The sequence below is a fragment of the Notamacropus eugenii genome, chromosome 2 (assembly GCF_028372415.1).
Source record: "Notamacropus eugenii isolate mMacEug1 chromosome 2, mMacEug1.pri_v2, whole genome shotgun sequence".
NCBI lineage: Eukaryota > Metazoa > Chordata > Mammalia > Diprotodontia > Macropodidae > Notamacropus > Notamacropus eugenii.
Window position 1 is genome coordinate 256,580,977 of NC_092873.1, and position 11,088 is coordinate 256,592,064.

Consider the following 11,088-nt stretch of genomic DNA (forward strand, 5'->3'; position numbering starts at 1 on the left):
AAACATTATTTTATTCCATGTATGCTAAAGACAAAACAATAAAAATGCAATTAGAACTCAATATGCTCTGCTGTTTATCTTCCCTAATATATTTTAAGTTGCAAGCATATCTACTCGCACATTGAAAGACAAAAATTATTATAAACTAGAGAAAGAGCAAACAGGAATAACTGATTTCCATTTACAAAACTGTATGTCTAAGAAGAAACATTATGCATAGGTCAGGAAAAATTTAAAGGTAAAATAGTGGCAATCTTTTACATACTGTAATAATTATTAATAAGCAAACAAGTTATTTCAGTCTCAAAGTTTTACTAAATGGGATAAACCAACAGTATATTTATCTAAGATTCCAAATATCAGTTCAAAAGATGATAATTCTCTAAGAAACATATAAAAATGCTACAAAAGATGTTTAATTCAGCACCAGTTAAAAATTATATTACCCCACAATTCGGTCAGTTTTAAGCACTATGGTAAATACACTGTGAATCAATTGTACTATAAACTTCTAACATCTTCCTCTACGATATTTAACTAATGATTTTATATATTCTCATAAATGTAAGAGACATATCATGCGCATCCACTTGCCAAAACCAGCAATAGTTTCCTGTTTAATATAGAAATTTCTGGCCTCTTTGGCCTCCTTATTGTGACATTTGCTTTGTATAAGCAAAAGTTTTGTAGGAAATGGTGATAATCTGAATCAATGTTATTTTTTCCTTATTTACTGCCAAGAGTAAAGCAATAATGCTTATATCAAGTACTAGACTTCATGTCAAGATGCACACTAGCAATGAAATCACAGGAAAGTAACTTTAGGATCTCAATTTCTCATATATAAAATAGGGATATTAGCAAAGCAAAGCCAAGATGGCAGAGTAGTGAAAGCACTCAGCTGAGTTCTCCCAATATTCCCCTCAAAACAATTTTAAAATAACGCCTCAAATCAAACTTTTCAGTGGCAGAGCCAACAAAATGTCAGGGTGAGACATTTTCCCAATCCAAGACAACTTAAGAGGTTAAAGAAATCTGCGACATGGGGGTGGAGGCTGACCTCAAGCCATGTCGATGATGCACCAATTTGGGCACTAGATGGTAGCAACAGAAGCAACAAGCAGCTTCCAAAGGTCTCAAGCCAGAGGTGATAAAGGAACCTGGCAACTGGTTAAAAATAGATTACAAGTGACCACTATGCTAGCACTGGACATAGGACCAGATATTATTTGGCAAATCCATTGTCTCTACCCACTTCTAGATCACAGTTTAAGGGCAGAGAGGAGTACTTTTGGTCAAGAGGAAGTGGAAGGCCTAAGGAAAAAGCAGTAGCTTTGAGCCACCAGGGTTTAGAGACCATGGCAAGCAATACTACTTCTAAGTCCAAGGAATCAGGAACTCTTCCTGTGTAAGGACCTAAGTGCAGATCAGGAAAGAAGGGACACTGATCCCCAAGTCACATGACCTTGGAAGTACTGAAAATTTCCAAACCCCAAGAAACAGCTCAGAAAACAACAGTGAGAAAAAACCTGCAGCTTTAGACAGTGCTTCTCCTCCCCTATCACACCAAGAACAGAGCTCAACTTTAACATAAAGTTCAAAATCAAGTATTCTGGTGGAAAAATGAGCAAATTACAAAAACAGCAAAAAAGAACATGACCATAAAAGTACTATGGTGACAGGGAAGATCAAGACACAAACTCAGAAGAAGATAATAAAGTCAAAATAGTCACAAACAAAGCCTCAATGAAAAAATATGAATTGGACACACGCCCAATAAGAATTCCTGGAAAAGCTAGAATATTATTTTTCAAATCAAATAAGAGTAGTAGAGGAAAAATGAGTTAAAGAAATGAGAGAACAGGAAGAAAATTGTGAAAATTAATATATTGGTAAAAGAGGCAGGAAAATACTGAAGAAAAAGCCTTAAAAGAAATAGAATTAGTCAAATGGAAAAAGAGGTTCAAAACTTCACTCATGAAAACAACTCCTTTAAAAGCACAATTGACCAAATGGGAAAAGTTACAAAATCTTACTGAAGAAAATCATTCCTTAAAAATTAGAATTGGGCAAGTAGAAGCTAATATCTCCATGAGACTTCAAGAAAAAATAAAGTCAAAAGAATGAAAAATAGAAGAAAATAAGTAATATCTAATCAGAAAAACAATTGACCTGGATAACAGATCAAGAATAGATAATTTAAGAAATACTGGACTCCTTCAACATCATGATCAAAGAAAGAGTCAAGGCATCATATTTCAAGAAAAGTGCCCTAAAATCCTAGAACCAGATGGCAAAACATAAATTGAAATAATCCACTCATCACAATATGAAAGAGATCCCAAAAGGAAAATTCTCTAGAATATCACAGTGAAATTCCAGAGTTCTCTGGTCAACGAAAAAACACTTGGCATAGTCAGAATCACAAGATTTAGTAGCTTATACATTAAAGGAGCAAATGGCTCAGAATATGATATTCTGGAAAGCAAAAAATATGAGATTACAACCAAGAATAACACATCCAGCAAAACAACATAATCTTTCAAAGGAAAATATGGATATGCAATGAAATAAACAACTTTTGAGCATTCCTGACAAAAAAGATCAGTGCTAAATAGAAAATGTGACATTCAAACAGAAGATTCAAAAAAAGCATAAAAAGATGAACATAAAAGAAAAATCATAAGGGACTCAATAAACTATTTACCTTTCTATATGGGAAGATGATACATGTAACTTCTAAGACGTTTTCACTACAGCAATTAGAAGGACTCTAGATAGAAAGAAGGTATAGGAGTAAGCTGATAATGTGGGATGATGTAAAAAAAATGGATGGGGGAAAAAAAGGGATGCCTTGGGAGAAGGGGAAAGGAAGAGGAAAAATGGGGGAAACTATCTCACATAAAAGAATTTAGAGTACAAGAAAGAGCTTTGATAGTGGAATGGAAAATGGTGGGAGAGGGTGGGGGCAGTGATTGAATGTCAAGCACATCTAAACTGGTGCAAAGAGGAATAATTATATACTTAAATGGTAGAAATAGAAATCTATTCTTAGTGATCAGGGAAGAAGGAGAGGAAAAGGACAAAAGAAAGGAGGAAATGATTAAAGGGACAGTAGATAAAGGAAGGTAGTTGTTTAGTTCTTTTTCAGTCAGGTCCAATTCTGTGTGAACCAATTTGGGGTTTTCTTGTTAAAGGTACTTGAGTGTTTTACCATTTACTTCTTCAGCTCATTTTACAGATGAGGAAACTGAGGCAAATAACGTTAAGTGATTTGCGAAGAATCACACAACTAAGTCTCTGAGGCCTTATGAACTTATGAAGATGAGTTTTCCTGACTTCAGGCCTGGCACTCAGTCCACTATGCTACTTAACTGCCATAAGAAAGGCAGTGCTCAGAAGCAAAACAGACTTTAGAGGTTGAAGAGGATAAAAAGAGAGATGGATATATAGAAGAAAATAGAATGGAAGGAAAGATACAGTTAGTAAACATAACTGTGAATGTGAATGGGATAAATTCATCCATAAAATAAAAGTGGATTGAAGAAGAGATTAGAAACCAGAATTTAACAATATGCTGTTTATAAATGTACAAAAATATTTATAGCAGCTCTCTTTGTGGTGGCCAAGAACCGGAAATTGAGGGGAAGCTTATCAATTGGGGAATGGGTGAACAAGTTGTGGTATATGAATGTAATGGAATACTATTGTGCTATAAGAAATGATGAACAGGAGGACTTCAGAGAAGCCTGGAAAGACTTATATGAACTGATGCTGAGTGAAAGAAGCAAAACCAGGAGATCTTTGTACATAGCAACAACCACAATGTGTGAGGACTGTTTCTGATAGGCTTAGCCCCTCACAGCAATGCAAGGACCTAAAACATTCCCAAAGGACTCGAGGCAAAATGCCATCCACATCCAGAGAAAGATCTATGGAATTGGAACACAGAATGAAGCAGACTATTTTCTTTTGTGTTATGTTTTATTTGGTTTGGTTTGCTTTTCTCATGGTTTCTCCTATTCATTTTAATTCTTCTATGCCACATGACTAATGTGAAAATGTGTTTAATAAGAAGGTATGTGTAGAACCCATAAAAGATTGCATACCGTTGTGGGGAGGAAGGGGAAGGGAGTCGAAAAAATTTAAGACTTATGGAAGTGATTGCCAAAAACTGAAAACAAGTTAATTTTATGAAAAGAAATGCACTTGAAATAGAGAGACTCTCACAGACTTAAAATAAGGGCCTAGAACAGAATCTATAATGCTTCAACAGATGTTAAAAAAACAGGCAAGGGTAGTAAGCAATCATGATTTTAGACAAAACAATTACAACAAAAAGCAACCTAATTAAAAGGGATAAGCAGGGAAACTACATCTTGCTAAAAGGAATGATAGGCAAAGAAGTAAAATGCTTTTTTTGGGAAAAACATAGCTATGGGAAAACATAGCATAAAATCATGCTAAAGAATGAGTAAATCAAAAATAAATTAAAGAAAAAATAATTTCATTAATGAGAATGACAACAATATCCCAAATATGTGTGATACAGCCACATCAGAACTTAGAAGAAAATTAACATCTCTAAATGTGAAACATCAATGAAAGAGAGAAAGAGCAGATCAACAAATCGGGCATGTACCAAAACCAAAACAACCTAGAAAAAGAACAAAATAAATATTCCTAATTAAACACCAAAATGGAAATCCTGAAAAACAAATAGAAGGGTAATAAAATTGAGAGCATGAAGCAAACACATTGAACTACTATGAGCTGGTTTTATGAAAATATACAATAAATATACCATTAGTTAATCTGATTTTAAAAAAGAAGTAAACCAAATTATTAGTATCAAATATAAAAGGGTGGATGCACCACCTATGAAGATGATACTAAAGCAGTTACTGGAATTATTTTTCCCATTTACATGCCAGCAAAACATGACAATCAAACTAAAATGGATGAATATTTCTCAAAAACAAAAAATAATAACCTGACCAGATTAACTGAGGAGGAAATAGAATACTTAAATAACTGTCTTAGAAAAAGAAATTGCACAAGACATCAACAAGGTCCCTAAGAAAAAATCTCCAGGACCAGATGGAATTATAAGTAAATTTTTTTTACTGTTTTTTTTTTTAAATTTATTTGTTTTCAATTTTTGACAATCACTTCCATAAGTTTTAAATTTTTTCCCCCTCCTTCTGCTCTTCCTCCCCTCAATGGCATGCAATCTCATATGGGCTCTACACACACACATTCTTATTAAACACATTTTCACATTAGTCATGTTGCATAGAAGAATTAAAACAAATGAGAGAAAGCATGAGTAAAACTAAACAAAACCATACATAACAAAAGAGAAAATAGTCTGCTTCATTCTGCATTCCAATTCTGTAGTTCTTTCTCTGGATGTGGATGGCATTTTGCATCATGAATTCTTTGGAAATGTCGTAGGTCCTTGCCTTTTTGTGGAAGACTAAGTTGATCAAAAGCTGTCCTCACACTTTGTGATTGTTACCGTGTATAATGTTCTCCTGGTTCTACTCACTTCATGCAACATCAGTTCATAAATCTATCCAGGTATTTCTGAAGTCTGCCTGTTCATTATTTCTTACAGCACAATAGTATTCCATTACATTTATATAACACAACTTGCTGGGCCATTCCCCAATTGGTGGGCATTCCCCTGATTTTCAGTTCTTGGCCATCACAAAAAGAACTGCTATAAATATTTTTGTACATGTTCCTTTTCCCATTTTTATGATCTCTCTGGGATATAACTCTAGAAACAGTGTTACTGTGGTCAAAGGGTATACATTTTTGTAGCCCTTTGGGCATAGCTCCAAATTGCTCTCCAGACTGGTTGGATCAGTTCAAAGCTCCACCAACAATGAATTAGCATTCCAACTCTCCCACATCTTCTCCAAACATTTACCATTTTCCTATTTCATGTTGGCCAATCTGATAGGTGTGATGTGGCACTTTGGAGTTGTTTTGATTTATATCTCTCTAATCAATAATGATTTAGACCATTTTTCATGACTATAGACAGCTTTAATTTCTTCCTCTGAAAACTGCCTGTTCATATCCTTTGACAATTTATCAATTGGGGAATGACTTGTATTCTTGTAAATTTCACTCAGTTCTCTATATATTTTAGAAATGAAGCCTTTATCACTGACAGTAGTTGTAAAAATTCTTTCCCAGTTTTCTGCTTCTCTCCTAATGCTGGTTGCAAAAACTTTTCAATTAAATGTAATCAAAATTATCTATTTTGCATTTCATAGTATTCTCTATCTCTTGTTTGGTCAAAAATCCTTCCATTCTCCACAAATCTGACAAATAAATGATTCCTTGCTCCCTTAATTTGTTTATAGTATCAGCTTTTATACCTAGATTGTGTACCCATTTGGACTTTATTCTGGTATATGATGTCAGGCATTAGTCTATGCCCAGCTTCTGTTGCACTACTTTTCAGTTTTCCCAGCAGTTTTTGTCACACAGTAAGTTCTTATCCTAGAAACTGGGGTTGTTTGGTTTATCAAACAGTAGACTGCTATACACATTGACTATTGTGTCATGTGTACCCAACCTATTCCACTGATCTACCCCCCTCTTTTTCTTAGCCAGTACCAAGTTGTTTGGATGATTGCTTCTTTATGATACAATTTGAGATCTGGTAGGGCTAGGTCACCTTCCCCAGCATTTTTTTTTCATTAATTCCCTTGATATACTGGACCTTTTGCACCTCCAGAGGAACTATGATATTTTTTCTAGCTCTATAAAAGTTTTTTGGCAGTTTGATAGGTATGGCACTGAATAAGTAAACTAATTTAGGTAGAATTGTCATTTTTAATATATTAGCTCAGCCTGCCTACGAACTGATGTTTCTCCAGTTATTTAGATCTGACTTCATTTGCACAAAAAGTATTTGTAACTGTGTTCATATAGACCCTGGGTTTGTTTTGGCGGGTAGACTCCCAAATATTTTATAGAGTCTATGGTAACTTTAAAAGAGATTTCTCTTTCCATCTCTTGCTGCTGGGTTTTGTTAGTAATATAAAGAAAAACAGATGATTTACGTGGCTTTATTTTGTATCCTGCAATTTGGTCAAAGTTGTTTATTACTTCAAATTATTTTTTATTTGATTCTCTCAGATTCTCTATAAGAAATGATGAGCAGGATGGTTTCAGAAAAACCTGGAAAGACTTAACAGGAACTCATGCAAAGTAAAATGAGTAGAACCAGAACACTAGACATAGTAACAACAATGTTGTAAAGGTGATCATTGGTGGTAGGACTTAGCTATTCTAATCAAGACAATTCCAAAGGAAAATGCTATCCATCTCTAGAGAGAGATGAACTCCGAATGCAGATTGAAGTATCTTTTTTTACTTTCTCTATTTTTTCTTTCTTTTGGGGAGTCTTTTCTTTTGCAACATGGGTAATATGGCATTTTGCTGTGAGTAACTTGCATGTAATAATTGCTTGCCTTCTCAAGGAATAGGGAGAAAAGGAAGGGAATTTTGAACTCAAAATGTTAAAAAAAAAATTTCAAGTTAAAAAATTTTTTAATGAAAATATATGTATTTGTGTGTATACACATGTTTAGAATAATAATATTTACTCTTGCTCTCATCATTAGAATTATTATTACAAAAATACCCAGTAAACCTTAGAATTCTATAGAACTGTGAGTTAATGTTATTATCAACCTTGTCTACTTATCACTTTTAGGTGTCAATATATTTTGATTAAACAGATAAAGTTGAATCTGTTGTAATTAGTTCATATCACTCTCTCCTTCTATCTTCTGATCTAGTGTTGTTTGATTTTAACTTATCATTAGTCTCACTGCTCATAGAAGGTTAATTTAAAAATTATTTCCGTCCGCATCAGTGACAAGTTGTCCTTTGACTGTTAATGCATATCCAGTATCATTTTTCCAGAATATTACTTGGTTCTCACCACTTCCAGTGCCCCCCAATACTTTTCTTAAACCAAGTTAATCATAGTATATAGGCAAAAGGTTCTAAACAGCCTTTGATCTTTTCAATTTCTTACTATTTAAATATATTTTATATCATATTTTAAAACATTCTCCTTTTTGCCCACCTTCACACTGAAGTCAACAGAGCATCAGTGCAAATGGTGACTTGATTTGGAATATCTAGAAAAGGTAATCACTGCCTTTCATCTATTCATCTTCTGCACTGAAGGTACAATTTTCTTTGGGTAGTCATTTTTTCTTAGGCTCATCACCAGCACTAAGGGCTAAATGTCCCATGAAATTATGTTTTTAGATGCATCATGAAACCAACTTCTTTGAGTCTCCAAAGAGAACCTGTTAGCCATCCTTCCATTTAGCTACAACTTTCTAATGTCTTCTGGTTACATTAATAGCAAGAATTACAATAGTGATATTTTTAAATTTGTCTTGGGTGTCTGCCTGCTAGTCATTAGATAGGAATCTTACGTTTAGAATTGCAACAGTAAAATCAATGTTTATAGACTATTAACAAAATGAGTCTTAGCACCTAAAACAAATGCCTTCAAAGATATCTAAATAAATCTATGGACAACTGATTCATAATACATTATTAAAAGATGTCATAATTTTAGGGATAAATTCTTGATCTTTCAGGTGTGTATGAAGGAGTAAAATCATGCTTATCTATAAATGACTCTTCTTTGCTGCCACTGTCAAGACAAAGGGCATCAGTCAGGATGGAACACTGGCCTGGCCTTGTATGGCAATTCTTTTGTTTTCATGCTTTTATACATTAACGACTTTAGCTCTCAAAGCCTTGAAATAACACATCATAGTATAATTTATTAAATGCTACCGTGAAAGACTTGAATAAATAAAAAAGTCATAAGCACTTTATGCTCAAGGACTATACCACCACAGAATGGTCATTGCTGGCAAGGGATTTTAAAAAAGGAAAGCTGTCTCTTTCCTGTGTATCTTTTTTATATATTAATGATACTTTTTCCAAAAGACCTTCTGATGTCTTAACAATCACATTGATAAATGCTGGTATTATCTTCAAACAGCTCTGTAATAGACCTCCTAAAACTTATGCTTCATCTAAAACTTTCTGACCCAAAATAAGATTTCTTTTTTATGCTTCTGAACTTATGAAACCTAAGACAGGTATAAAAGGAATGGACTATATTAAAATGAAATAAGGTTCTTTCTCAAAGGCAACAGGGATAAATTATTACCCAAAGAGAGTTCATCAAGGCTGGAATCTGGCAGAACAATAGTAGTCATCACCTTAAAAGATCAAGTTAATCATAAAATACACACTTTATGCTGCTCAATTTCAATCCATTAATCTGTTCATTTGCCTTGAATTGTCTAAAGCTCATGTCCAGCATAACAGTCAGCCAAAAATACTGTATTTTAGCCAACGAGCTTGTTTTTTTTTTTTTTTTTAACAATGGCTGTCCCACATGTTATTTTAAAGCATGATGGGAAAAAAATTCTTCATTTTAAAATCATTTTTTTGGACAAATTCTTCATAATTTGTTTAAAACAATACCAGAATTTTATACAAAATCAAAACAAGCAGCTTTTACTGACTATTTTGTGCCAACTGTTGTGCCAAGTACTACGAGAAGTTTATAAAAATAATAAGGCCTGGCTCCTGTTCTCAAGAAACATAATTTTTTTAGAAAGTAAAATGAAAATATGTGAAACAATTAAGTACTAACCAGTGTACAGTTGACTGCAACTTCAATCAACTTAAATTCAAAGAAAGAAAAGATTCACAGGAATAATCATGAAATGCTTTAAGGATATGGGGCTTAACCTTTACCTTTAATGATGATAAGGATTTTGGCAAACCAGAAGGAAAGCAAGAATGCATCCCACTTGCGAAAGCCGAGGGAAAGGTTACCTTAAACAAAGATATGGAGGCAAGAGAAATCATTGCAGATATAGAGAATAGTAATGTCATTAGAACAACACAAATAGACCATAAAGATTACAGAATAGTAAGAAATAGGAGTGAATAGTTAGGATTCTACTTCAGTTCTAGATTGTGATATGATAAGGTTCCTGGAATCTATGGCTATACTTTCAAAACTGTAATGTTTTATCAAACTGGAAAAGCTTCAAGCAATACTTGGGTAACTAAATGAGAGAAAGCAGGCTATAACTCAAATGGGAACTGTACTTTGATTCAGGAAGACCAAGTCTAAATCCTACCTACTAGCCATGTGACCTTAATTATGTCACTGTCTTTTTATGGAAAATGAGGGAATTGGGTGTAGCGGACCCTCCAAGCTCTAAATTTACAGCCTATGACCTTATAACAGACTTGTGTTCATCAAATTATAGCTCACCACCATTTCATTAACAATAACGTGAAATGTGGAAGAGAAACGATATACAACAGGGGAGAGTATCAAACTAATTAATTTTTTGACAGAGTACTAGATGGTAAAATTCCAAAAATACATTTGACATAGTCTCTTGTGCTATACTATAGACAAAGTAGAACAATGCAGGTTAGACAATGTCATATGATTAGCATCAGACTTGGTGGGATGATGGAATCCAAAATGTCATCCTTGAGAGTAGAATGCAAGACTGTATCAAGTACCACCAAGGCTTTTTCCTGAGACAATAGAGGGAATGTGCTAGTAAACATTTTATTAATATTTTGGATGTAGCCAGAGAAGGAATAATTGCTGAATTTCCACATTTTATGGACCTGGGAAGGACAGAAATCACACTGAATGACAGAATAAAAAAATTCTAAATCTATGATTCCTTGAAAAAATAATATAAACTTGATATGGCATAAATGTAATACTTATGTAATGTTAAAAATTACATTTGTAGGTATAAGATAGAGGAAAACAAAAATGCTAATTCAATTTGATGCTGTATTAAGAAAGCAATGATGTTTAGGATTTGTTAATAAAGGGATCAGGGTATAGGCACATTTTATTTATACATTAAAAATTCATCAACTGATCTCAGCAGGAAATCATAATCTACACTGTTAAAAACTATATATATACATATGAATACATATATAAATATAATATATATATAATATATGAGAAGA

At 33.5% G+C, this 11,088-nt stretch overlaps 1 protein-coding gene across 1 annotated transcript in view; it reads right to left on the reverse strand.

Annotated features, from left to right (window-relative positions):
* The window catches only part of PRKN (parkin RBR E3 ubiquitin protein ligase), a 1,884,374-nt gene that overhangs the window by 1,730,959 nt on the left and 142,327 nt on the right, over positions 1 to 11,088 (reverse strand). The window lies entirely within an intron of this gene.